The following is a 27,936-nucleotide window of genomic DNA, read 5'->3' on the forward strand; positions in this document are numbered from 1 at the left end:
GTTGGACTAGATAACCTCCTGAGGTCCCTTCCAACCCTGATATTCTATGATTCTATGATCCACCTTTTATGTTTGTGTAGCCAGTGCTTAATGTATTTGTTTTCTGTTTTTTTTTAACCATTGTAACTCTTCCTTTGGATCCTAGAAAAAGGAATATTTTTTTTCCTGGCCACTTTTGCCTTTTAATGTTTAGTCAATGTCATTGGACCAATAGAGAGTTTCACTTAAAAAGTGACGGCCCATTGACTTTTCTGGGCCTGTTCTGAACAGAGCTGAACATGACAGGGCTTACTTTGTTCAATGATAACTTCAGCTTAGAAAGATTCTTTCTGAGCCAAAACATTGTTGTGTTGCAGTGTTAGAGACATATGAGACCACAAATAACATAGGGTAAAAGCTAAATGCAGATCTGTAGTATAGCTGTGCATAGCATTTGTAACAGAACTTGAAATCAGACAAAACTGTCATGAGCTGGGTTTTTTTGTTTATGAACCTGAAACTCAACCCAGTTTGCAATGTCCTATTTTATTACCACAGAACATTCTGAGGCATTTGTTTGTCATTTTTGGTGGGGAAAAAAGATTCCCTAAGTCAAGTGATCCCACTCATGTACCTATTAAAAATATTTGTAAAAGGAGAAAAGTGCAGTCTTTAGGTAGGTCCTGATTTACACCAGAAATAGATTAGGATTAATGTGCAGTCCCTAATCCTCCTACACAATATTGCTGATTACTTCCTACCCTCTTTTATCATGCAGTTGTTCACTGGCCCTCAGACTAACATGCTCAAACCATTCTGAAAGTGGCAGCTAAGTATGCAGACGTGCTTTATGCACCTGCCCCACAGTCTTTACATCTCTGATTTTGTTCTGCGTTCCTCTTCTATCGTGAGAGCTATTATTTTCTATGTTTTAATTATAGGACTATCACCAGTTGTTAACTTTAATAACTATTCCTTGCTCTTGAGGTAGGCAAGAGACATGACCCTCTTCCCCCAGACTGATTGGAGAAGGCAGTGCACATTTAGTGCAAAGACTGAACAACATATATAAGGTTGGGGAGGAGGGGAAGGGGAAGAATCCAGCCTTTTTGACCCTTGCTTGCTGGAACTTTTTAGTGCTGAGGAGTGTTGTTAAGGCTGCTAAGTTGTTAATGCTGCTCATGCTGCTTTTCTTGGATCTCTGGTGTTAGCTGCTTGAGCAGGGAGTGCAGCATGCTGATTCAACAGACCTCAATATTATTCAGAAAGCCAGACCACAGGTTTGGTTTGGCGGCGAAGGTGCTTGGCCAGGTTTATTGCTGACAAAGCATGATACTAGTACCCTATAGCAGGGGTTCTCAACCTTTTTCTTTCTGAGGCCCCGCCCCCGACATGCTATAAAAACTCCACAGCCCACCTGTGCCACAACAATTGGTTTTCTGCTTATAAAAGGCAGGGCCAGTGTTTGGGGGTAGCAAGCAGGGCAATTGCCTGTGGCCCCACGCCATAGGGGCCCCGGCGAAGCTACATTGCTCAGGCTTCGGCTTCAGCTCTGGGTGGTGGGACTCAGAGCCCCAGGCTTCAGTCCCATGCGATGGGACTTTGCTTTCTGCCCTGGGCCCCAGCAAGGCTAACACTGGCCCTGCTTTGCAGCCCCCTTGAAACCTGCTCATGGCCCGCCAGGGGACCCCAGACCCCTGGTTGAGAATCACTGCCCTAGACCAGCTCAAAGATGCCCCTCCTATGACTTCTCCTTTAATACACTGATACCAACAAGTTAGGTATTATGCTCCAGATGTTGTTAGTTACCACCCTAGTCCTCATAACTGCTAGTTCAAACAAAACATCCTTATCCATTATCCTGTCATGCCCTCCTTGTCTTTGTGAGGGGTTGGTATGGTCTTGTACCATCTCTTAGGAATGCGTTTATGTAGTTACTTGAGAGATCTGTGTGTTTTTGTACCATAACTCTCTGGTCAGGAATGTGCTTACCTGGTTAGCTGATAACCAGTGTGTTACTGTTCTGCCAAGCCAGGCCTTTTTGGTTCACAGCCTTTGGTTCACACTGCTAGTTAAGCCTAGGCCTCCAGCAAAGCCTATATTACTTACTTTTCACCTATAATAATATACATTGTTGTTCACTGCAGCAAGTCTTTGACTCAGTGAACATTTCTATTTCATAATAAAGTCAGAAATCCAGTAACATTTAAAGAAATTTACAAAATTAAATTAATGAGTAATGAAAAACTTGGGATCTGGTTTGCTGCTGATAGAATCGCCATTACTTTCAACATGCTAAGGGCTAATTTATACCATTATGCACAGTTCATACGTAGAGATGCAGCGGAAACTGAGCCATCCCTAGAGTAGCCCCAGAAGAGGCTGAGGCATCATTCCCATCCTTCTTCCCCTTTGCTTTGCGGGTGGCTAGCCTACACAAGCAGCAAATTACAACCCACCCCTGTGTTGGTGGGTCTGCATGGTCTGGTGCACTGATAGCTGGAGCCAAGACTCCTCCCAATCCCAACCCTCCCCATCCAGTCCTAGAATACATATGAGCAGTGCACCTGATCTAAAGTCTGAATTCCAGTTTGTGTGTATGTGTGTATATATATTTATTATATTTTGTATATATAAAATTTTATATATAACAGCTTTTTTTTTTTTAGTAATCTAGGGGAATCTGTCTCTCTTGCAGGACTTGTGGGACAATACAAAACTAAGGTTTTTGCAGGTGGGAGTCGGAGAACAATGAGGGAGTGCATATTGGGGGGCAGGATGGGAGCAGGATTAAAAAGATGGTGTCACGCAGGACTCTAGTTTAAGTCAAAATATGGTGTCATGAGTATATATTTTCAACAGAATGAACCACTTGCCCCACATTTAAAATGATTAGTTTAGTATAAAGATGTGTTATATGTTCTATACTAGTGTTTTATTACAGTAAACAAATTGTTGCCGGTTTGATGTGTTTAAACATGGAATTTGAGATAAATCCTCTTACATGTAAGAAATTTGCCTAGGTGCAGTCTGTCATATACAGGGGCTAGAAGAAGGCATAGGTACCACTTAAGTGCCATTTTGAGGGTTTACGTAAGACTAAAATGAAGTCTAGGACATGTACTGGTCCGCTGCATGGAGTGAATTTCATTCCATCTGTTGAAAACATGCATATTCTTATGTTATAACTTCTTGGTTTAGATGCTGGATTTTTTAATTGAGATGCACACTTTCAGTTACTGTACAATATTCGACATACCTTTAATGATTAATAAAATTTGGGGATGTAAATATTTGAACAGTGCTCTTTTAATTATCTGTATTTAATGTGATGTGACTCAGTGAGCTGGTATCAAAAGTTATGGGATTTGGAGTCTTTCACCTCTACAGGTCAGAGGTTTATCTGTTTCTATACACCACCACTTATTATCCTTTGATAATTACTTGGATTATGCACAAGCAATACAGTTTCTACTGGGTAGGTGTCCACACCACTAAAATTATCAGAGTAATTTGCACCCTTATTAGTAAAGAGGCTAAAGACTGAATGGGGTGATGACAACTGAACTCTGACATCCTTCATAAAGTTAAGTGAATTAGGTTAAAACATTTTGTCAAGGCAATTTGCATCATTAAATCCAATTGTTGCTTGTTCTGTGAATTGACTTGACTTGAATCTCCAAGGCTGCGCAATTTGGTACATTTCATGAGCACTAAATTCAATTTTAAAATCAAGAAGAAACCACATTAGTTCAGAGCAAGCTAACGTAAGTGGGAGAAGTTGTATTTGAATTTCTGTATCCAGTGTTTTCCCCAAAGATCAAAAATAGAACAAGATACTAATGATATCAGCACTTTTTTGTTTTTGTAAAGAAACAATAGTCCTCTGCTAATTCCATCTGCACAGCTCTCTCTTACACTGCAACAGAGCTGTCCTTTGTTCGCTGAAGGAAGAACACAGTCACTGTTCATATTAGGGTTAATAATATTCTGTAAATTCTTTTAGAAAAGGGTAAACATTGTGATGGGATCTAAATCAGGCAAATAGTTTTACAAAGCTTTTCAGGCAAAACACCGATCAGGGTTACAAAAAGTTTTCAATTACAAGAAGACAGAAAAGCTCTTAAATATAATAATTATTTTCACTGAATTCACTGAAGAGTTAGTGATAGATAAGCAAAAGTGATGTTCCTTTAAAAAAAATTGATAAGTAGCTTGAATGTTTACAACTGATCTTCTCTGGAGAATAAAATCCCCACATGTTTTATTCAAAATGCCAAGGGCATCAAAAGTATAGAAATATTTGTTTCCTTAAGAGGAAAGTGCACACCAGTAAACATAGAACTGGTTCTCATTTTACAGTCACCATACACTATGATGTTCATACTTCTGCTATCTGACAAGGATCCATTATTTACATGCTGCATGGGGATTTCATTCATGCATAAGTCTCATCAGGTAAGGAAGAATTTTGTCATGTCCTCTGCCTGGATATATTTTCTCTCTCTGTACCAGTCACGATATAGTCTAGGGATGTGGCATGTTGGCGCAAGGCATTCATGTTGTGACTATTTTAAATAAACTGAATAATTGTTCTCAACCTGATTTACTTTTACTTGATGCAACACCAAACTAACTATGATGGATGGAGACCATCCATGGTATATGGGCTCAATGTAAAGAGGGCATTTGTTTGAATTCTTTTAATAAGGGCTCTTGTTTCATGAAGAAGGCAGGAACATGAATCCACTGAGCTGAGTAGTCAATGAAATGCCCAGAAGTAAAAAAATAACACCATATCCCCTCAAAAGAAACTAAATTACCCATTCATGAATTCATGGTAATCTGTTTTTATTGCTACTTAATGGCTTGTTGGATCTGTTCAGCCCTCTGCAGATAAGCTCAGAAATGCTACCTACATTGGAACATCTTTCATAGCTGTAAATGCTGATCTCACTGTAAAACATATTAAGAATCCACAGACATGAATTTCTGGCATGCTATACCTGTGGTTTCTTTTCTTTTTGAAGAATTTTAAAATACTTAAATTCGTGTCAGATTCTGCATATCCCTTTTCATTACAAGCAAGGAAGAACAGATTAATCCCATATGTGTTAAAATAGTCATTGGAGCTCATTTATCATAGAATCATAGGACTGGAAGGGATCTCGAGAGGTCATGTAGTCCAATCCCCTGCGCTCATGGCAGGACTAAGTATTATCTAGACCATCCCTGACAGGTGTTTGTCTAACTTGCTCTTAAAAATCTCCCTGGAGATTCCATAACCTCCCTAGGCAATTTATTCCAGTGCTTACCCACCCTGACAGTTAGGAAGGTTTTCCTAATGTCCAACCTAAACCTCCCTTGCTACAATTTAAGCCCATTGCTTCTAGTCCTATCCTCAGCGGTTAAGAAGAACAATTTTTCTCCCTCCTCCTTGTAACAACCTTTTATGTACTTGAAAACTGTTATCATGTCTCCTCTCAGTCTTCTCTTTTCCAGACTAAACAAAGCCAATTTTTTCAATCTTCCCTCATAGGTCATGTTTTCTAGACCTTTAATCATTTTTGTTGTTCTTCTCTGGACATTCTCCAATTTGTCCACATCTTTCCTGAAATGTGGCACCCAGAGCTGGATACAATACTCTAGTTGAGACCTAATCAGCACAGATTAGAGTGGAAGAATTACTTCTTGTGTCTTAGAGTAACAGCCGTGTTAGTCTGTATTTGCAAAAAGAAAAGGAGTACTTGTGGCACCTTAGAGACTAACCAATTTATTTGAGCATAAGCTTTCGTATGAGCTTATGCTCAAGTAAATTGGTAAGTCTCTAAGGTGCCACAAGTACTCCTTTTCTTTTCTCGTGTCTTGCTTACCACACTCCCGCTAATACATCCTGAATGATGTTCACTTTTTTTGCAACAGTGTTACACTCTTGACTCATATTTAGGTTGTTGTCCACTATGACCCCCATATCTCTTTCCTCAATACTCCTTTCTAGGCAGTCATTTCTCATTTTGTATGTGTACAACTGTTTGTTCCTTCCTGAATAGAGTACTTTCCATTTGTCCTGCCAATGAAATACAATTGGTAGCACTGCTATGCTTTTACAGATAGCACTAAGGATTCAGTTTAGAAGAAATTTAGGAGTAGGCTGACTTTGGTCTTGTGCAAATGCAGGAGTAGGGGTTAGTACAATGAGGCTTCCCTATCACCTCTATCTCTGTACAGTTGGCAGCCATTATGTAGCAAAGGAATGTAGTCCCTGCACTAGCATCATTGGTAACAGCAGCCTCCCAAAGAGAAAAGGTCAGAGGAAAGGCTGAGGCATGTTCCTATCCCCTTCTATACCTTACTTAGAGCTTGGTGAGCACAGAGAGGAATGCATACTATACCCAGCAAAGGACAGCTATCTCCTGCCTACACCATGGTCCTGCTGAGCTCCAGGAGGAATGCTGGTGGAGTCCTCCTCCTAGGACTGCCACTACAGTGTCACTCCCTTGATAGCCTTCTGGCATAGGGCTGTGTCTTAAAGGCACAATCTGTCCCCTAGTGTAGGAAGCTGAAGAAATTCATAGATTGATTTATACACCTGGCTTTTATTTGGTATTAGGACTTGGCTGGTTTCTTCAGAGACTAGAGAGAAGAGGACTCACCCTGGAAACACCAGCCATGAATGGCTCCCTAATCAGAGATGGATAAAATATTGTATTTTTACTTGTTGCAATGTTGTGAAATATTTTCTGGGGTTTTCCCCTCAGAAATCCTAAACAAACCAAATGTAGAGGTCAGAGGCTGCCTAGCTCGGCACAAAACAGCTGGGGAAAGAGGATCTCCCTCATAATGTTTAGTCCAACGATTAGAGCACTGAACCAGGATATGGGAGACCACTGGTTCAAGTCCCCACTCTGCCTGAGGAGAAGGAATTTGAACCGGGATTTGCCATCTCTCAAGTGAGTGCTCTACACATGAGGCTACAGAGTCAAAGGAGGGATGAAAGTTCTCTGCAAATGGGAGGATAGAGGGGCGAGTGAGGGGAGGCACTAAGGCTCAATGGAAGAGGGAGTAGAGCTGGCTGCAAAAGAGAGTCTGGGGATTCTATCTGGTCCTAGGCCCATTCCAGCCCCTCTGGTTCCCATTCCCTGCTCCCCCATCGTATCCTGGTTGCTGCTATGGCTGCTTCAGCCCCTCTGGGTCCTGTTCTCACCTCCACTTCCCCTGGGGGTATATGAGTTTTCATATTTCTATTTTGGCTGTGCTAGCCTCCCCCCCACCCATTACCATTTGGCTGCTGTGGGTTCACGAAAATGGGTTTGGCTGCTGTGGGTTCACGAAAACGGCCAAACTGCGGGCTACCGTGAAGCTCCAAGGGAAGCAAATCCGCCAATAAGCACAAGACCCACCAAGGTAGAGGAGGAACTTTGTCACAACTCCTAGTTCGGGGATGTAATTGGGTCAGGAGATTCCAGACCAAGCCCTAGCCACAAAGCAAGGAGAACTTGAGAAACTGACTAACTTATTCACAGTAGGGGGACTGCATTTTTTGCCAGACAATTTAAGGTATGGCTGTTTATTTCATCTTTATTTTGGTTTCCCCTGGCTGAAGCAAGGCTGCCTACATTAGACAATGGACTCTCCCCTTTGGGCCAAGCTGAAGAAAGCCTTGGCCTCACTGTGGAAGTTGTCCAGTGCAGAGGGGCTCCATGCTTAAAGCCAGCTAGTGTGCTAAAAATAGAATGTAGCTGCAGCTAGCTGCCCCATGCCTACACACATTATCTGAGATCCTAGGCACATGTATGCTATTTTTAGCACACTAGCTCAATGAGAGTTAGTGCAAGTAGGTCTCCTTGGGCTGGGAATAACTTGAAGTGTAGACTCACCCAAAGAGACAATGGGTGAAATTCTGGCCCCACTGACGTTAGAGAGTTTTTTGTCATTGACATCAATAGGGGCCGGATTTCACCCAATGTTTTGTTTTTCCTTTTTGTTGTGTCCCTCCCTTTCGTTGGTACATAACACTGTAGCCTTAGGCTGCCCTTGTAGAGGGAGCTTTAGAACCTCAGTTCCCTGATGAGCTAGAGCAAAGTCCCATGATCTCCTTCCAATCAATAATTTGTTTATGATGGAATTATGGTTCAGGTCAATGGGTCTCTATATGTGGCAGAATCTGATGAAGTGCATGGCTTTTTTAATTTCATCCTAGACAAAAAGTTGCTGGAAGACGATTGTAAAAAGCTCCACCGACTTACTTACAGCTTTCCATTCTGTACTGGGGCCAATAGACTTTGGTAATGGGTTCATTTTAAGTAAACTCTTCCATACTGGGACCATCCCTTTGTTATGTGTTTATACAGTGCCTTGCACAATGGGAGTGGGGCCGCTAGGAAATACCATAATAAACATAATATAAGAGGTTTTTTTAAAGTAAGGAGTTTGCAAAATATATCTAATAATCTAGAGTTGTAGATTTGTAAAGACATAACTGGCCTAATTTTGTGCAAATCAGTGCATAATTTGTCACTGCAGCTTCATTATAAATGAAGTTCTTTCATTACAGAATGATTGCTGGAATTATTTTCTCTATGTAGGAAGTTTTGTTTCCTACTCAAACGTGTATTTTGTCTCTTTCCTTACCGAGGACATTCACTATGCCTATTATATAGTATATGCTCAATTACCAGTCACATTTAAAAAAAAAAAGCTTTTGCAGAATTCATATAATTGCTGGAGACTCTCTTATGAAGGCCTTTTAAAATTATTTGGATCCAGGGGTTTTGGTCTGAAAAATACAGCATCTTGCTTTGCAAGTGGATAAAATCATTGGTTCAGAATACTTTACCATAATGTGAAATAAAACTGCTCCTTTGAAATCAGAGAAGAACTTAAAGTTAAGTGATAATCATGGAGCAGTGGAGCTACCCTGCAAGCAAGCAGATGAAATATAAAATATCAAATGGTGTGAAGGGGCTTACTAGGACAGTGTAAGGCCACAGGTGAGACTTTTGCATTCAAATTCTCTTTCTTGATCTTTGGAAATAACAAGCTTGAAAATTTAACTACTCAGTTTGTACATTTTTTGGAAGTGTAACAAGTTAGTTTAATAGCAGTGCCTTTTCAAGAGATTTTCAGTACCTGAACTCTAAACAAAAAGTCCCGTTCATCTACCAGACTTCTTAACAACAGCAACAATATTGTCAATAACATGCAGTATTCTGGAATCTGTATTCACAACTGTTGCAAGAAATATTCTTCAAGGGACATAGAAAGTGTGGCCAGGAAATGTCCAATAAAAACCTAATGTACAAAACTAAAAAAAAAAAAATGCAATAACAATGGATTTTGGTGAAAGTAACTGGTTTTCCAGACACAGCAAAGCTCAAATGTGTTTCATCTACACTTTCTGACAAAATAGAGAGCACGAGGTTTGTACAAGACTACTTAACTATAGGAAAATGTCCATCTGTATATTTAGTGGAAATTATTACATAGTAATAAAAACTTTTAAGATAATATGGTGACGGATGTCATGGAAATGCCAAAAATGGATGTATACATTAAACTACATGTTTAATTTATTTATCTGATTTTTCAGTTTAGAACAGAAACCATACATATGCCCTTACAATGTGCATTACTGGCTATTATAATGTTCTTAATACAGAAAAGGCTGATGAATAAGGGTCTGATCTTGCAATTGGATTGCTTGTTCAAGTAAGAATTACTTGCTCGAGTAAGTGATTGTACCATCAGGTCTTTTACATTATAAATTTAGATATAAGATGACCAACTCTAAATTACACAAACTTATAATAGTATCAATTTAAGAGTCCGTTGAAAGTAATTAATTTTCTTAGCCTTTAAAATTCTAGGGGAAAAAAATCTGGTTAGTTTTTTTGATATGTTTCTATTGTTTAATTTAGGCATATGTAATACACCTGAATGGTCTTTATATATACTGAATGTTTCAAACAATATAACTCATCTCATGTTCGGGAGAGATTATTCTCTTATAAAAGAGAACTGCTATGTGAAAATAACAAGGATAAGAAAGTTTTAAAGATTAAAATGTCAGGGAGATAAACACATTACTTTGAAACATATTTGTATTCTCCAGCTAGTTCAAACACGCAGGCAATTTATCTTTCAGAAAGTAAACATGCATGAAATCTGATCAGCTTTTTATTGTACATGGAATAAATTAGGCAAGACATTGTAATAGACTCCTATATAGCTCATTTACACATCTTTTGATAAATGTAATATGCAGCTTCCCAGTACTTTGTGAGACATTAACCTTCTTGCATATTGATGCTGCTGTTCTGAAATCTGACGGGCAGTCAAAGACCTTTCTTTCACCCTGTGGAAGAAAGCAAGTCTCCTACACAGGAACGACTTGCTCAGTATTCTACAAATGTAGTTTCTTCAGAGTCCAGTGTCTTATGTGAATTCCCATCTAAATATCAAAGATTTAAGGAGATCAAATAATTGCAATAATAGTAACACAGCAAAGTGTTATTCACAATATTGCAATTATCCAGTGTGGAAGATGGGCAATTAGAATACAACCAATTGGTGCTTGATGGGAAGATACTGCTTATTCACCAGTAATTAACAGGAACCATTTAATAGTTCTTTTGGTGTTGCAAGATAATACAGTTCATTCAGATCTGATTGAGAGAATGGTCAAGATCTTCAAGAGTGACTAGTGATTTTGGATGCCCCAATTTTTGGATGCCCCATTTGAGACACCTTAAATGAGCCTGACATTTGAGAAAGTGATGAGCCCACTCTCAGAAAATCAGTTCCCTTCAAGTGTCTCTCAAGTTAGGCACTCAAAAACTCAAACAACTAAAATCAACAACTAACGTAACTCAAACAACTAAAATCAACAACTAAAAACTCAAACAACTAAACAACTAAAGTAGTCACTTTTGAAGATCTTGTCAAAAGTGATTGTTACATATGTGTCCTACAAGAGAGTATGTAACCATAGGTTGTTTCTTTTAAAACCTTTGGTTTGATATATTAGAGGAACTATGCAGCTGTGTCTCGAGAACTTTGAGAAATGGTTATAGAAAGCTTGCTGATAAATGACAGTGAATTTCTACATTGTGTGTGATGGTCTGATTGTGGAAATAAGTTTGCAAAAGTTATTTTTTCCTGCAAAGAGAAAAGACAGCCAGGAAACTGCATCAGAGGCATATTATAGGTTTTTTATTTTGGTAAGTTCAAAATCCTTACTAGAGAAATACTAAGGAAAAAGTGAAAGAAATCATATTTTAAGGCCAAGAGGCAGCCAAGAGGTGGGGTCAAGTACAATGCAGTGTTGACAGGTTGTCAACCTAGGCTGCAAGCAGAGTCCAAATGGTTGCGGCAAACCAGACATTCTTTGATAAATAAGTCTCCTCACTCCCTGCATAAAGGTCATGTCTTGTTTATGGACACAAAAACATCTTCACTCAGACAAAGCTCAGGATCTGCCCAACCTGTGTATTACCTGTATTGCTATATGGTTCAGAACCTGGATTCTCTTTCATGCAGACCCCACCACACCCCAGCACACCACACACAGATGCTTCACTGATGCCCAAAGGGTACCTGACCTGACCCTTCCTGGCATTGCCTGTGGAGCTGCCCAAGAGATTCATAGAGTTGCAGAATTGAGCCAGATCTGGGAACTTCACTCCACAATGCCTGGTGTGACACCATCAACTGTGGACATTCTGGCTGGTCCAATGGTCCTCAGTAAACTATGCATATTTGATGATGATTACTGGGCTAAGCAATGTACACACATAGTAAGAGAGAATCCCTGCCCCCAGAGAGCTTTTAGTCTAAATAAAAAATACTTTAGATTTGAAGGTCTGTGCATTTCTCTATAATTTGTGAAAGAGAGAGCACCATCTTACCTGCCACCACTCTGGTATACTTTCCACCTGGCTACCTTTTGCAAGGTGGCTGGCCTCTTCAAGGGAAGATGGGTCCCAGCCCAGCCTGTGGTACACCCAATTCCCTTGCCAAGGTGGAGAGAATGAGTAATGTCATGTGACATGTGAGTCATGTAGATAAATCAGGTCTCTGGGGATAGATAAGAGAGGCCTGTGGAGACTATAAGACAGAGAATGTCCTGTGTCCTTTTGAAAAGGAGACTCCAGATAAGAAGTTTGGGAGTTGCTCCTTGATAGGGAGAAAGTTGGCATGATCAGTCCCCCACACAGATTATTCTTAGCTCCTAGGGTCCTGGACAGGAGGTAGTACCAGCAGCAGGGCTGGAGAACGGGAACATGTGAGCTGAATGAAAAGCTTCAGCCAGAGAGTTGTTTTTTTAAAGTTCAAAACAGCCCCCAAGAAAAGGTGTTCTAAAAGGCCACATGAAAGCCTTTATGAGTTACTGAGGAGCCCAAGAGGGGAAACTGAGACAGCAGCAAGAGTAAACCCCATCCAGGCGAGCTGCTCAGTGCCTCTGTGCCCAAACTGGAATAGAAATAATTCAGCACATATGATTGCTGAAAGGTCTTGGAAGCTACTGCCCACATAAAATTCTTGCTCTCATTTTTCAGGCATACCTGATGGTCAGTGATTGCGTGACAGGCATCATCTGCTCCAGAGCATTGGATTAATGATGAAAGGTTGTTCTCTCACTTCCCTCACATCACAGTACAATTGTAGTTAGTGGACTGTATGCTCAGTGTGCAGGCTAATAGCAGTATTGTCAAACTAAACATTCAAAACATGAGACTTTTTTAAAAATGGAATTTTATTTGCCTTCTGATTTTTGAACATGTAAGGTAGATTTAGTTGACATTTTCTGGCTTTTTTGCAAACTCGGAGACTGAGGAACATACTTTCACTTTTAAAATATGATCCATAAGTCTTTACCTCTAGGAGCTAGGGCTTTAAGAAAAACCTATAAACTGGTGAGACATGGCAATGCTGTTTAATAGTGCCAAAAGATTGCAGCCAGCGGGATTAATTCCTGGTGTCTGTCAATCTCTGTCTGAGAAATTTTTAAAGAATTTTATTATCCATGCAAGAAGTTGGGCCAAAAAGGGATCTGAGAGTAAAGAACAATTAAACAGACTTGCTATTTTTCTGGAATCTTTGTGCCAAATTTTAGACTAATTAGCAAAATCATCCTAATAAACCCTTGACTTGGTAAAACATTTGAAAACTAAATATTTTCAGTTAAATGTACAGTTTATTTGATGGGTTTAGGACTTGTGTGATGGTGAAAAATTGCTCATTAGTGAAATTATTTGCTGGCTGCTGGGATGGAAAAGTGTCTCTGTGTTTCCCTACCTTGGGCATGAAGTGTCAGCTGCTGAGCCCATTGTCTGTCTGCGGTACTTATACGGTCCTGGTTATCAAAGTATCTGAGACCTTCATAATCTGTCTAGCGTGTTTATCCTTGCAACACTCCTGTGAGTTGGGGAAGTGCTATTAGTCCATTTTACAGATGGAGAACTGAGGCACAGAAAGACGGGCTCAGAGTTTTAAATATATTTCAGTGGGACTTATGTGCTTTTTAACATCCCACATTAACCACCTGTCTGCATCTTTAGGCACCACGTGACTTGTCCAGGGAAACTGGCAGAACAAGAAGCTGAATCCAGATCTTTTAGAGTCTCATGGTAGTGCTCTAAGCACTGGACCATCCTTCCTCTCCAGAGCTCACGACTCTGAAATCTCCCACTAGCCAAAGGCTACTAGTTTTAATGAAATCAAGTTTCAGATAATCTCAAACAAAATCAACATAGTGAAATCAAAAAGAAGGATCGTAATTGGCAGAGCTCTCATAGGCTCTGCAGGTTCTTCTGGGTCATCAGTCCAATCTGACTTACAGGAACTTACTGCCTCCTCCACGGCAGCTATCACTACAATTCTGATCATCAAAACTCTTGAAGAACATGAATGTCAGCAATGACTGTCAGGATGTGAAAATCAGTCATGCAGTTAGAGAACCCGTGTGAGTTGGCTTCATCCACAATATTAACATTTTTCAGAGTAGCAGCTGTGTTAGTCTGTATTCGCAAAAAGAAAAGGAGGACTTGTGGCACCTTATGTCTACACTATGGAATAAGGTCGAATTTATAGAAGTCGGTTTTTTAGAAATCGGTTTTATATATTCGAGTGTGTGTGTCTCCACAGAAAATGCTCTAAGTGCATTAAGTGCATTAACTCGGCGGAGCGCTTCCACAGTACCGAGGCTAGAGTCGACTTCCGGAGCGTTGCACTGTAGGTAGCTATTCCACAGTTCCCGCAGTCTCCGCTGCCCATTGGAATTCTGGGTTGAGATCCCAATGCCTGATGGGGCTAAAACATTGTCGCGGGTGGTTCTGGGTATGTATCGTCAGGCCCCCGTTCCCTCCCTCCCTCCGTGAAAGCAAGGGCAGACAATCATTTCGCGCCTTTTTTCCTGAGTTACCTGTGCAGACGCCATACCACGGCAAGCATGGAGCCTGCTCAGGTAACCGTTACCCTATGTCTCCTGGGTGCTGGCAGATGCGGTACGGCTTTGCTGCACAGTAGCAGCAACCCATTGCCTTCTGGCAGCAGACGGTGCAATATGACTGGTAGTCGTCCTCGTCGTGTCCGAGGTGCTCCTGGCCACGTCGGCTGGGAGCGCCTGGGCAGACGTGGGCGCAGGGACTAAATTTGGAGTGACTTGACCAGGTCATTCTCTTTAGTCCTGCAGTCAGTCCTATTGAATCGTCTTATGGTGAGCGGGCAGGCGATACGGACTGCTAGCAGTCGTACTGTACCATCTTCTGCCAGGCAGGCAAGAGATGAGGATTGCTAGTAGTCGTATTGTACCATCTTCTGCCAGGCAAGCAAGAGATGAGGATGGCTAGCAGTCGTACTGTACCATCTTCTGCCAAGCAGCCATGAGATGTGGATGGCATGCAGTCCTTCTGCACCGTCTGCTGCCAGCCAAAGATGTAAAAGATAGATGGAGTGGGTCAAAACAAGAAATAGACCAGACTTGTTTTGTACTCATTTGCCTCCTCCCCTGTCTAGGGGACTCATTCCTCTAGGTCACACTGCAGTCACTCACAGAGAAGGTGCAGCGAGGTAAATCTAGCCATGTATCAATCAGAGGCCAGGCTAACCTCCTTGTTCCAATAAGAACGATAACTTAGGTGCACCATTTCTTATTGGAACCCTCCGTGAAGTCCTGCCTGAAATACTCCTTGGTGTACAGGCACCCCCTTTGTTGATTTTAGCTCCCTGAAGCCAACCCTGTAAGCCGTGTTGTCAGTCGCCCCTCCCTCCGTCAGAGCAACGGCAGACAATCGTTCCACGCCTTTTTTCTGTGTGGACGCCATACCAAGGCAAGCATGGAGGCCGCTCAGCTCACTTTGGCAATTAGGAGCACATTAAACACCACACGCATTATCCAGCAGTATATGCAGCACCAGAACCTGGCAAAGTGATACCGGGCGAGGAGGCGACATCAGCGCGGTCACGTGAGTGATCAGGACATGGACACAGATTTCTCTGAAAGCATGGGCCCTGCCAATGCATGCATCATGGTGCTAATGGGGCAGGTTCATGCTGTGGAACGCCGATTCTGGGCTCGGGAAACAAGCACAGACTGGTGGGACCGCATAGTGTTGCAGCTCTGGGACGATTCCCAGTGGCTGCGAAACTTTCGCATGCGTAAGGGCACTTTCATGGAACTTTATGGAACTTTCATGGAACCCTGCCCTGAGGCGCATGAATACCAAGATGAGAGCAGCCCTCACAGTTGAGAAGCGAGTGGCGATAGCCCTGTGGAAGCTTGCAACGCCAGACAGCTACTGGTCAGTTGGGAATCAATTTGGAGTGGGCAAATCTACTGTGGGGGCTGCTGTGATGCAAGTAGCCCACGCAATCAAAGATCTGCTGATATCAAGGGTAGTGACCCTGGGAAATGTGCAGGTCATAGTGGATGGCTTTGCTGCAATGGGATTCCCTAACTGTGGTGGGGCCATAGACGGAACCCATATCCCTATCTTGGCACCGGAGCACCAAGCCGCCGAGTACATAAACCGCAAGGGGTACTTTTCGATAGTACTGCAAGCTCTGGTGGATCACAAGGGACGTTTCACCAACATCAACATGGGATGGCCGGGAAAGGTGCATGATGCTCTCATCTTCAGGAACTCTGGTCTGTTTCAAAAGCTGCAGGATGGGACTTTATTCCCAGACCAGAAAATAACTGTTGGGGATGTTGAAATGCCTATATGTATCCTGGGGGACCCAGCCTACCCCTTAATGCCATGGCTCATGAAGCCGTACACAGGCAGCCTGGACAGTAGTCAGGAGCTGTTCAACTACAGGCTGAGCAAGTGCAGAATGGTGGTAGAATGTGCATTTGGACGTTTAAAGGCGCGCTGGCGCAGTTTACTGACTCGCTTAGACCTCAGCGAAACCAATATTCCCACTGTTATTACTGCTTGCTGTGTGCTCCACAATATCTGTGAGAGTAAGGGGGAGACGTTTATGGCGGGGTGGGAGGTTGAGGCAAATCGCCTGGCTGCTGGTTACGCGCAGCCAGACACCAGGGCAGTTAGAAGAGCACAGGAGGGCGCGGTACGCATCAGAGAAGCTTTGAAAACCAGTTTCATGACTGGCCAGGCTACGGTGTGAAAGTTCTGTTTGTTTCTCCTTGATGAAACCCCCCGCCCCTTGGTTCACTCTACTTCCCTGTAAGCTAACCACCCGCCCCTCCTCCCTTCAATCACCGCTTGCAGAGGCAATAAAGTCATTGTTGCTTCACATTCATGCATTCTTTATTCATTCATCACACAAATAGGGGGATGACTACCAAGGTAGCTCAGGAGGGGTGGTGGAGGAGGGAAGGAAAATGCCACACAGCACTTTAAGCACAGCACTTTAAAAGTTTACAACTTCAAAATTTATTGAATGACAGCCTTCTTTTTTTTGGGCAATCCTCTGTGGTGGAGTGGCTGGTTGGCCGGAGGCCCCCCCACCGCGTTCTTGGGCGTCTGGGTGTGGAGGCTATGGAACTTGGGGAGGAGGGCAGTTGGTTACAGAGGGGCTGCAGTGGCAGTCTGTGCTCCAGTTGCCTTTGCTGCAGCTCAACCATACACTGGAGCATACTGGTTTGGTCCTGCAGCAGCCTCAGCATTGAATCCTGCCTCCTCTCATCACGCTGCCGCCACATTTGAGCTTCACCCTGTCTTCAGCCCGCCACTTACTCTCTTCAGCCCGCCACCTCTCCTCCCGGTCATTTTGTGCTTTCCTGCACTCTGACATTATTTGCCTCCACGCATTCATCTGTGCTCTGTCAGTGTGGGAGGACAACATGAGCTCGGAGAACATTTCGTCGCGAGTGCATTTTTTTTTCTTTCTAATCTTCACTAGCCTCTGGGAAGGAGAAGATCCTGTGATCATTGAAACACATGCAGCTGGTGGAGAAAAAAAAAGGGACAGCGGTATTTAAAAAGACACATTTTATAAAACAGTGGCTACACTCTTTCAGGGTAAACCTTGCTGTTAACATTACATACATAGCACATGTGCTTTCGTTACAAGGTCGCATTTTGCCTCCTCCCACCACGTGACTACCCCCTCAACCTTCCCCCCTCCCTGTGTCTAACAGCGGGGAACATTTCTGTTTAGCCACAGGCAAACAGCCCAGCAGGAATGGGCTCCTCTGAGTGTCCCCTGAAGAAAAGCACTCTATTTCAACCAGGCGACCATGAATTATATCTCACTGTCCTGAGGATAACACAGAGAGATAAAGAACGGATGTTGTTTGAATGCCAGCAAACATACACTGCAATGCTTTCTTCTTCAATGATTCCCGAGTACGTGTTACTGGCCTGGAGTGGTAAAGTGTCCTACCATGAAGGACGCAATAAGGCTGCCCTCCCCAGAAACCTTTTGCGAAGGCTTTGGGAGTATATCCAGGAGAGCCGCGAATACCAGGGCAAAGTAATCCTTTCACACGCTTGCTTTTAAACCATGTATAGTATTTTAAAAGGTACACTCACCAGAGGTCCCTTCTCCGCCTGCTGGGTCCAGGAGGCAGCCTTGGGTGGGTTCGGGGGGTACTGGCTCCAGGTCTAGGGTGAGAAACAGTTCCTGGCTGTCGGGAAAACCGGTTTCTCCGCTTGCTTGCTGTGAGCTATCTACAACCTCCTCCTCATCATCATCTTCTTCGTCCCCAAAACCTGCTTCCGTATTGCCTCCATCTCCATTGAAGGAGTCAAACAACACGGCTAGGGTAGTGGTGGCTGAACCCCCTAAAATGGCATGCAGCTCATCATAGAAGCGGCATGTTTGGGGCTCTGACCCAGAGTGGCTGTTCGCCTCTCTGGTTTTCTGGTAGGTTTGCCTCAGATCCTTCAGTTTCACGCGGCACTGCTTCGGGTCCCTGTTATGGCCTCTGTCCTTCATGCCCTGGGAGATTTTGACAAAGGTTTTGGCATTTCGAAAACTGGAACGGAGTTCTGATAGCAAGGATTCCTCTCCCCAAACAGCGATCAGATGCCGTACCTCCCGTTCGGTCCATGCTGGAGCTCTTTTGCGATTCTGGGACTCCATCATGGTCACCTGTGCTGATGAGCTCTGCATGGTCACCTGCAGCTTGCCACGCTGGCCAAACAGGAAATGAGATTCAAAAGTTCGCGGTTCTTTTCCTGTCTACCTGGCCAGTGCATCTGAGTTGAGAGTGCTGTCCAGAGCGGTCATAATGGAGCGCTCTGGGATAGCTCCCGGAGGCCAATACCATCGAATTGTGTCCACAGTACCCCAAATTCGAGCCGGCAACGTCGATTTAAGCGCTAATCCACTTGTCAGGGGTGGAGTAAGGAAATCGATTTTAAGAGCCCTTTAAGTCGAAATAAAGGGCTTCATTTTGTGGACGGGTGCAGGTTTACATCGATTTAACACTGCTAAATTCGACCTAAAGTCCTAGTGTAGACCAGGGCTTAGAGACTAACCAATTTATTTGAGCATAAGCTTTCGTGAGCTACGTAGCTCACGAAAGCTTATGCTCAAATAAATTGGTTAGTCTCTAAGGTGCCACAAGTCCTCCTTTTCTTTTTGCGAATATTAACATTGTAAATGTGGTATAATAGCAAATGTGTTCCTTAAGCCATTTTGGGAGGGGGGTCAAAAACCCATCAAATCAGTAAGAACAACTTCATATTTAAAAAAAAGAAAGTCAGATCATGTACTTGCACAGCTCTGTAAATCTGTGGCCTACTTCATTAGAAATTATTCAGTACTACAGAAATTGAGTAAACTAAAGCAGAATGGGCTGTCAGTTTTCCACAACTTTTAAAGGTGTCTCTAAATTTAGCCCTTGCCTCCAGACTAAAATGGTCAGCATGTATTGATTTATGAAAAAAATAGAATAGAATAAATTTTATAGCTTCTTCCATGAAAAATGTAAGTCAGTACACTTTGTAGAGTTAACCAGTAGCACTCTAGAGTTTAACAAATCAAGAGGAGTTTGAAGATATAGGCAAGGAAGAAAGGGTCATTTACAACATTACAACAGCAGGTTCTGGGGAGGAGCAGATCATCCCCAAGATGTGGAGAACAGACATGAACACAGGCCCTTGTTTCCTCTGCACAGTACATTGGGATTGGTTGGATATGCAACGGGATTGAAACAATGGTACATTGTGCATGTTCCCGCCACACAATAGGGAGCAACTGAGCTCCAGTGGATAGTGCTTAAATGGCACAGTTTGGTTCTCAGAACTGTATTGAGAAAGCTCTCTTTCCCCCAAAGTGGCTCTTGTCTTAGATTTTTAGCTGGAGGAAGCTGAGATGAAGTTTCTGTTTTCAGTTCTCTTGTGATTTTAATAGTCCATTTTTGAGATTGGTAAGTGTACTGAAATAAATAAGGAATTGTCATTAATGTGCCTTGGTCTAGGATAACTCTCAGAATACAACTGTGACTGAATGCTTCCCTGTATTCACACCCTACACACCATTATAATAATGTTTATACAAAATATGCCTTGTGAGGTATCATTTGAAAAAAAATAAGTTGCCGGTCAATAATATCTTGGTTAAATGTGTGTAGCAACGTTATATGTAAAGTTCTGAACATAAGCTGAAATTGACTGAAATGTGTTACCCATATAAGTCTGAGGAGCAGGTAAACATGTTTCTCAAAGAGAAAGGACAAGCTGATGCTTCTAGCTATGTGTCATCAAAATTGATTGGCAATTACCAGTCAGGTGGCCATTCTTTGGCATGTGGGGGGGGGCAGGAACAGGTCAATTTGCATTTTAACAAACAACAACATAGAACCTCTTTCACCATGAGACTGTCTCCATCCTCACAGCAGGAAGGAACTTTATGTAGGAAAACTTTATCTACCTCGGGAAAATGCATTTCACAGGGGGACTGGACTATAAAAGTGAGGGGCAAAACACCTCAGGTTCTCTTTCTTTCTCTCCCTCTTTTTTCTTTCTCTTTCACCTAAGATGACAAAGGAACCAGTCTTTGGACTTTGTGAAGGGTTATGACCTGAGAATTTGGTCAGCGCTATTTCTGAGAATGGATGGTAAGGATTTTACCTTGAACCAACTCTATCTTTTTAAGTTTTAGTTACTAGAATACATTTTATATTTATTTCTCTTGTAACCATTTCTGACTTTAATACCTTAGATTTTAAGTGAGTGCAAGTATAGCACTTTGTAGTTATACATTTATCTTATTTTTAATCAAAACTAATCCACTGTTGTGTTTAAACTGTACTGTTTGGGTAACTCCAGTTGAAGTGGCAAACTGTTGGATACTGACCCCTTACATGGGCAACAGGCCTATAATATCTCAACTGTCCAGGAGAGGGGTGGACAGTGCAGAACACAAGTTTTTTGGGGGAAATTTGAAGGCTTGGCAGTGTGTTGGGGTTGCCCTGCAAGTGTCATCCAAAACTGTTGGAAACTGGAGTGTGACTGGAATGTTGCTGGCAGGCTGCAGCTATACACAGGCAATCAGGGTGTGACCTGCATGCTGTTTGATTGTTTGTGAGGGGCCCAAGTTGGGAGATACAGCAGCAAAGCATTGCGAGGCACCCAAGATTGCAGGGCAGGTGGGGATGCAAGTCCTCACTAGTTTGGACTGCACCCCAGAATGTGCTAACTTACAGCCCAAACTTTGATTACGATAATGTCATTATGGTAGTTATATAATTATTTATGTACACAATAATTAGTACTTCATAGTATACCCTACCGTCTCACCCATTCCTACAGTTCTTCTACTTACAAAACTCTCATTGATTTCATTGTGGTTATGCACACTGCATATGTCATCCAGTAGATGGTCTTAAATTAAAATTTCCTCTTGGAAATTGACCTGCATAGATCAGGAGGTAGTAGTAGTGAAGACTGATGCAGAGGATGTGCTATTGAATTGGGATAAAAATATTTCACGGGAAAACGGTAAAATCAAAGACCAAGACCTGCATTCACTAGTCCTGCCATTCTCTCTCCTTTAAAAATCTTTAAACTACTTAAACTGTAGTTGTTGATGTACCAAACAATCTAAAAATCATTCACATAGCTCCCAAGCAATCATGCACTTGAAGAATGTGAACCAGCATTTTAATCTGACCTTTATGAACCTTCAGAAACCAAAAAAAAATCACATGGGAGAAGAGTTTTATTCTGTCTCTTCAGTCAGCACTTTCTGAAAAGAATAAAATCAATACAATGTAGGATTTACACTGGGTTTTGGATGAATAGGTTATAAAAAAAACCCTACAAACTGTTCAGATAAGGTCAAAGGAAAGAAAGGACTCAAATAGCAAATTCACCAGTTTCCATAGGAGAATGCTCTTCATGTCTTTATATTTACCTGGTGACTGCAGTATTGACTAGGAATACAGAAATTTCAGGTTGAGATCTGTGTATTCAGTATGCAAAGGTGCAGGATATTCTAGATAATAGCATTTACCACTTATGTAGAACTTCATTTTTCCAAAATTCTATACAAAACAAGTTTCATACCAGTCCCAGGAGAAGAGGGAACTGAGAATTATTGTCACTTTATGGGTGGAAAGGCTGAGACACTCAGAGGTGAAGTGGTTTGCCTAGGCCCACACAGTGAGTCAGAGGCAGCTCTCAGATTAGACTTCGGTTTTCTTGGCACCTGGTGACATTATGCAATCTGCTTGACTGCCCTGCCTCTTGGAGAGATGCTCCATGATCCTTGCTGAACACTGGAAATTAGAATCCAGCCCTTAGAGTTGTGCCAAAAATGACATATTTGGAGAAAATTCTGGTTTCATATAATTTAGGGCTGGAAGGGAACTTAAGATGTCATCTAATCTATCCCTCACCCCCCGTACTGAGGGAGAATTAAGTATACCTAGATCAGCTTATTTTTCACATGTGTATGTGAAATATTTTATAAAACCACCCTGTATGCTAGAATGCAGCCTCCCACACTGAAAACTCAGTACTGCAAAATAATGCTTATAAAGTAATGTGTGCCACAAATAATCTTAAAGAACTTCACAGACTCTTTGTCAACATCATATTGGCCCAGCACCAAAAAGTAGGCCTCTTCAAAATCAAATAGAGAGGTCCTTCACCATCAAACAGCAACTTTTTGGGGGGAGATTTAATGTGGCTAAAGATCTCCATTAATGATCTGGATGATGGGATGGATTGCACACTCAGCAAGTTTGTAGATGACACTAAGCTGGGGGGAGAGGTAGATATGCTGGAGGGTAGGGATAAGGTCCAGAGTGACCTAGACAAATTGGAGGATTGGGCCAAAAGAAATTTGATGAGGTTCAACAAGGACAAGTGCAGAGTCTTGCACTTAGGACAGAAGAAGCCCATGCATTGCTGCAGGTTGGGGACCGACTGGCTAAGCAGCAGTTCTGCAGAAAAGGACTTGGGGATCACAGTAGACCAGAAACTGGATATGAGTCAACAGTGTGCCCTTGTTGCCAAGAAGGCTAACACCGTATTGGGCTGCATTATCAGAAGCATTGCCAGCAGATCGATGGGAAGTGATTATTCCCCTCTATTTGGCACTGGTGAGGCCATATATGGAATACTGCATCCGGTTTTGGGCCCGCCAATATTTGGATGTGAACAAATTGGAGAGAGTACAGCGGAGGGCAATGAAAATGATTAGGGAGCTGGGGCATATGACTTATGAGGAGAGGCCGAGGGAACGTGGCTTATTTAGTCTGCAAAAGAGAAGAGTGAGGGGGGATTTGTTAGCAGCCTTCAGCTACCTGAAGGGGGGTTCCAAAGAGGATGGAGCTTGGCTGCTCTCAGGGGTGGCAGATGACAGAACAAGGAGCAATGGTCTCAATTTACAGTGTGGGAGGTCTAGATTGGATTTTAGGAAAAGCTATTTCACTAGGAGGGTGGTGAAGCACTAGAATGGGTTACCTGGAGATGTGGCGGAATCTACATCCTTAGAGGTTTTTAAGGCCCAGCTTGAAAAGCCCTGACTAGGATGATTTAGTTAGAGTTGGTCCTACTTTGAGCAGGGGGTTGGACGTGATGACCTCCTGAGATCTCTTCCATCCCTAATCTTCTATGATTCTAATTGTATACATCTGGGAACAAATAATGTAGGCCATACTTATGCGATGGGAACATTATCTTGGGAAGCAATGACTCTGGAAAAAAATGTGGTTTTGGTGGACAATCAACTGAACATGAGCTTCCAATGCAATGCTGTGGCCAAAAGGGCTAATGCAATCCTGGGATGCATAAACAGGGGAACCTTGAGTAGGAATAGAGAGATTATTTTACCTCTATATTTGGCACGCCAGGGATAACAGCTGCTCTGGCGGCCCCAGAAGAAGTCCCAGAGGTCCCAAAAAGTCCTGGAATCTGTGATATCCATGACAGAATCTTATCTTTAGTCATAGTGGTCTAGTGAATGAATGCATTCTGAATACTTCCATGCTCAAAGTCATGGCAACCATATTAGATCTGGATATATTTCAGACTGCTCAGAAACACAACCAAGGAAAAGAAGGCAGTGGCAGGAAACAATTCCTCTGTAAAGAGGTTGGTGCATCATACAATGAGCATTTTGGACTGCCTACCATGCAGGGGAATATTGTAAATTAGTTTATATGAAAAAGAGTGTAATTGCAATGAGACACCCACTAACACAACAGAACAATTGTGAGTAGTCACAGATCACACCTGCAAAACACAAGCACAGGGGTAGTTTATTGCCAGATCAGGTTGATACAGATGAATTTAAGTAATCTATTTATACAAATATTTTTTAAATTCACAAAACTATTTAAGGTAGAAATTCATTAATGGAATCTGTGCAGACTGAAAACACATTGATTTCTAATTTTTAAAACAAAATATTTGAAAATTGGTACCACATTTATTAACTTGGTTAGACCCAGCACAGTGTTTCTCCATTTACTGTTGAAGATGTTGCAAAGTCCTGAAGTAGTATACAGAATGCAGCTCCCTGCTCTGCTGTAGGTGTTGGTAACGTTATCACATTTGTAGGGGAAGTACAGACCTCTAAAGTCATATCAAAAGTTTTTTACTACGCCTTTTAAATTCCTACGTCCCAATTCTCTGCTGGCCTAACTCTACAGAAGTCAGTGGTGTTAGGCCAACAGGGAAATTAAACATGAGTACAGCAATGCTGGGTGAAATTCAGCCCACTGTATACATCCCATAAAAGCGCCTATGCAGTAAAATCCTATTTAAATGGCTTACGTGATCCATAGGGTGTCTACACCAAGGTGAATTTTGTTCATAAAAGATGTCAAACCATTGTTAGTTTATTGTTATAAAAGCACTCACCTATAATAAATGAGTATTCTGTGTCAATTTGGGGTAGGTTCAGAGATGTCCATGCACAACTAAGCCAATTCATCTCAGTCTAGTACAACATTTTTTAAGGCAAAATAAAAATGAGGCTCATTTGGATTGTGGAACCATAGCATTTTTATTCATATCCAAACAAGGGAATAAGCTACCATTTAAAATCAGACAAGGGATATTATCTCTGTAATAAAAGGCAATTGAGAATCTAAATGAAAAATCTAATGCTTTTTCATGCTGATTTATTTTAGATTAGAAAAAGTTAAACCAGCTGTAAACATGAATTGATGAAGCATGAAAAGAGAATAACTGCAGAGTGATAAATTTCTGTTTCATGGTATAGGTTCAGATTTGCATTAACTAAAATAAGTTGATCCATAAGCTTCTCCAATACTTAATTACTGCTGCAGAAGAAAATGTAAGAGATCAATTGTCAACATGATATGCTAACATAGATCAGTTTGGTCTAGGTTAACCATCAAAGATTTATGCTATCAGCAGAAGGGTGAAATGACTATTGTGATGGAACAAAAAATTCAGTTCTATGCAGGCTGTCCACAAAGAGCCATCAGAACCACTTACACCCATAGATGGATGTATGACAAATGGGTAAACTTCACCCACAGAGCTTGGTAATGCAGGCAGTATGTGCTTAAGAACACCCAATTCTGTCTTCATCTGTGCATGTTTGCATATCATGTTGAAATGAATGAGAGGCACACAAAAAAGTGATTAGATAAGTAGTGTGTTTTTAGCTGCAATTCGGCAGCTAAGGAAAGGAAAAACCAACTCCCTATAACCAGCCATTTCTCTCTGGACAACTGTGTGAAAGAGCATCCATACACCGTATAGGAGAATATAGGGTCTGAACCCCAAAGACTAAGTAATTGAATCAACTGATTCTATACAACATTATTGTATTATAAAAGTGCATTAGTAAGGTTTTTTATGAAAGATGGTGACCCTCTGGTCATTAATATTATTGTGTGATGTATATACAGTTAGTATGTAAAGAGTTATGTGTGTGTGCTGGAAATATGTTCCTAAAACATGTTTTTGGGGGCATTCCTGATAAACATTTATCCTAGACAAAGGTATGTGGTTTTTCCTGGTTATGTGTGTCTCCAGTGTAAATTGAGCAAGTTGATGCCAGATATACAAGTCAGCAGGGAGATGGGAAGTCAGTGGAAAAAGACAAACAACAAGGGAGGAAAAACTTTATCTGGGGCATACAATTCAAAAGAATACATTTCTAAGGTATACTGGACTTTAAAAATAAGAGAAGAGAACCCCTTAATTATTCATCTCTTAAGGGCTAAAGAGGACAGCATCCTCCGATGCTGTGAATGTTGAATCCTCCTTCCAGAAAGACTGGAGGTGCTTGTAGCTTGATGTAAATGAGAAAGCTGTTTAGGTTAAGATTGTAGCTTGCTAAAGTTAAGTTTTGGCACTAGAAAGTGTGTTTTGTTTGTACCCATACCCGTTTCTGTTACCTCTGCTTATAATCATTTAAGTCTGTGGTCTTGTAGTGAGGCAGAGTGGCCTCCCTCTGGACGTGAGGCAGAGGGACCACTATGCTCTCCCCGGTGGGTGGAGCCAAGCCAGCCTTGCCCCCTGTGCCGGAAGCAGAGGGGTGGGACAGGAAGTATAAGAGGTGGGCCCTTCAGCTCAGTGGAAGCTGGAGCCAGTGAAGGAGGCAGATGTCTCCAGCCTGCTACAGGACTCTGGACTAGCCCCTGAGCCATGTGACACTCTGCTCCCAGGGGAGACTAAGAGTGGGGAAGAGCTGCTGTGACTGCTGTCATAGAATCATAGAATATCAGGGTTGGAAGGGACCTCAGGAGGTCATCTAGTCCAACCCCCTGCTCAAAAGCAGGACCCATACCCAATTAAATCATCCCAGCCAGGGCTTTGTCAAGCCTGACCTTAAAAACTTCTAAGGAAGGAGATTCCACCACCTCCCTAGGCACTGTCTGCCACTTACCACCAAGGAGACTAAGGACCTGAAGACTATGGAGTCGCACCAATGGACTGGGGTAGGAAGTAGCTCAGGGGAACCAGACATTAGTCATGTTGTGCAGTTGCAATACAAGCCAGTGTGTTTCAGCAGGATCCTGCTGACCCAGTGGCAGGACTCCCTGCCACTCTTAGGGCCCTGGGCTGGGACCCAGTAGTGTAGGATGGGCCTGGGTCTCCCGATTCCCCTGCCACCAACCCCAACCCTGGGGTAGCAGCCTACTCACCGTAAGCAGAAGGCCTGTGCTTTGCTTGTGGCTTGCCTCAACCAGAAGACTGCAGGCCCTTAGACTATGTTTGGTGTCTGCCTTAGCCAAGAGGCTCGGCTAAAGACTGCTTAATTGCTTACTGCTCTGCCTTGCCCAGAGGGTTAGAGCCCAGACTGTAGTTACTGCCTGCTTCAGCGGGAAGGCTCAGGCTAAAGATGGCTTGTTGCTCTGCCCTACCCAGGGAGTCAGAACCTCGTGTGGTAGGCAGTTGAGACACAATTTAAGCTCCTGCAAAGCTCTGTCTTGCTGAGGGAGAGGGGTAACACAGTGGTTCCTGGTTCTGGGCAGCCTGAGGAGAACCTCACAACAACCAACAGTCCACTGGTCACAGTGGGCATAACTAGGAGCAGCCAATGTTGATAGAAAGTGACTTCTTTTCCAGGACAAGAGAGTGTTTTGTTGATAGAGTGGGGCTTACCATGTTGCAGTTTATCTGTAAGAAATTCACTTGGGAATATAGTTGGTGAGGCAAAAAACGTTGCTTCCTCTCATCTGGTAGTGTCTTGGGGCACTTTCTCCATATATTTAATATACTTACATTTTTAGTGATAATGTTTTATTAAAAATCAGATGCAGTGGCTAGAATATTTTGTATTTCATGTTTGTGCAACACAACTCACTCTGTCTTTACAGTGGGAGCAAAACAGGCAATTTATATTTGGTGCTTGTCTCTAGATGTACATCAAGTGCTAATCTCAAATGTGAGTTACTTCTATAGTTGATATTAACTTACATATATCACACATCATTTACGACAGGAAAAGATTGAAACAGTTGCCTTGTAATGACCTATTTAAGATTATCCTTGGTTCATTAACTTACTGTATATATTGATGGTGACAATTGGCACTATCAATACCTAA

At 42.3% G+C, this 27,936-nt stretch overlaps 1 protein-coding gene across 1 annotated transcript in view; it reads left to right on the plus strand.

Moving 5' to 3' along the window:
• Positions 1 to 27,936, plus strand: part of LOC311524003 ((E2-independent) E3 ubiquitin-conjugating enzyme FATS) — a 171,598-nt gene that overhangs the window by 7,974 nt on the left and 135,688 nt on the right. The gene's annotated exons all lie outside the window — the stretch shown is intronic.

The sequence above is a fragment of the Lepidochelys olivacea genome (genome assembly GCF_965140295.1).
Source record: "Lepidochelys olivacea isolate rLepOli2 genome assembly, chromosome: 7".
NCBI classification, from domain to species: Eukaryota; Metazoa; Chordata; order Testudines; family Cheloniidae; genus Lepidochelys; species Lepidochelys olivacea.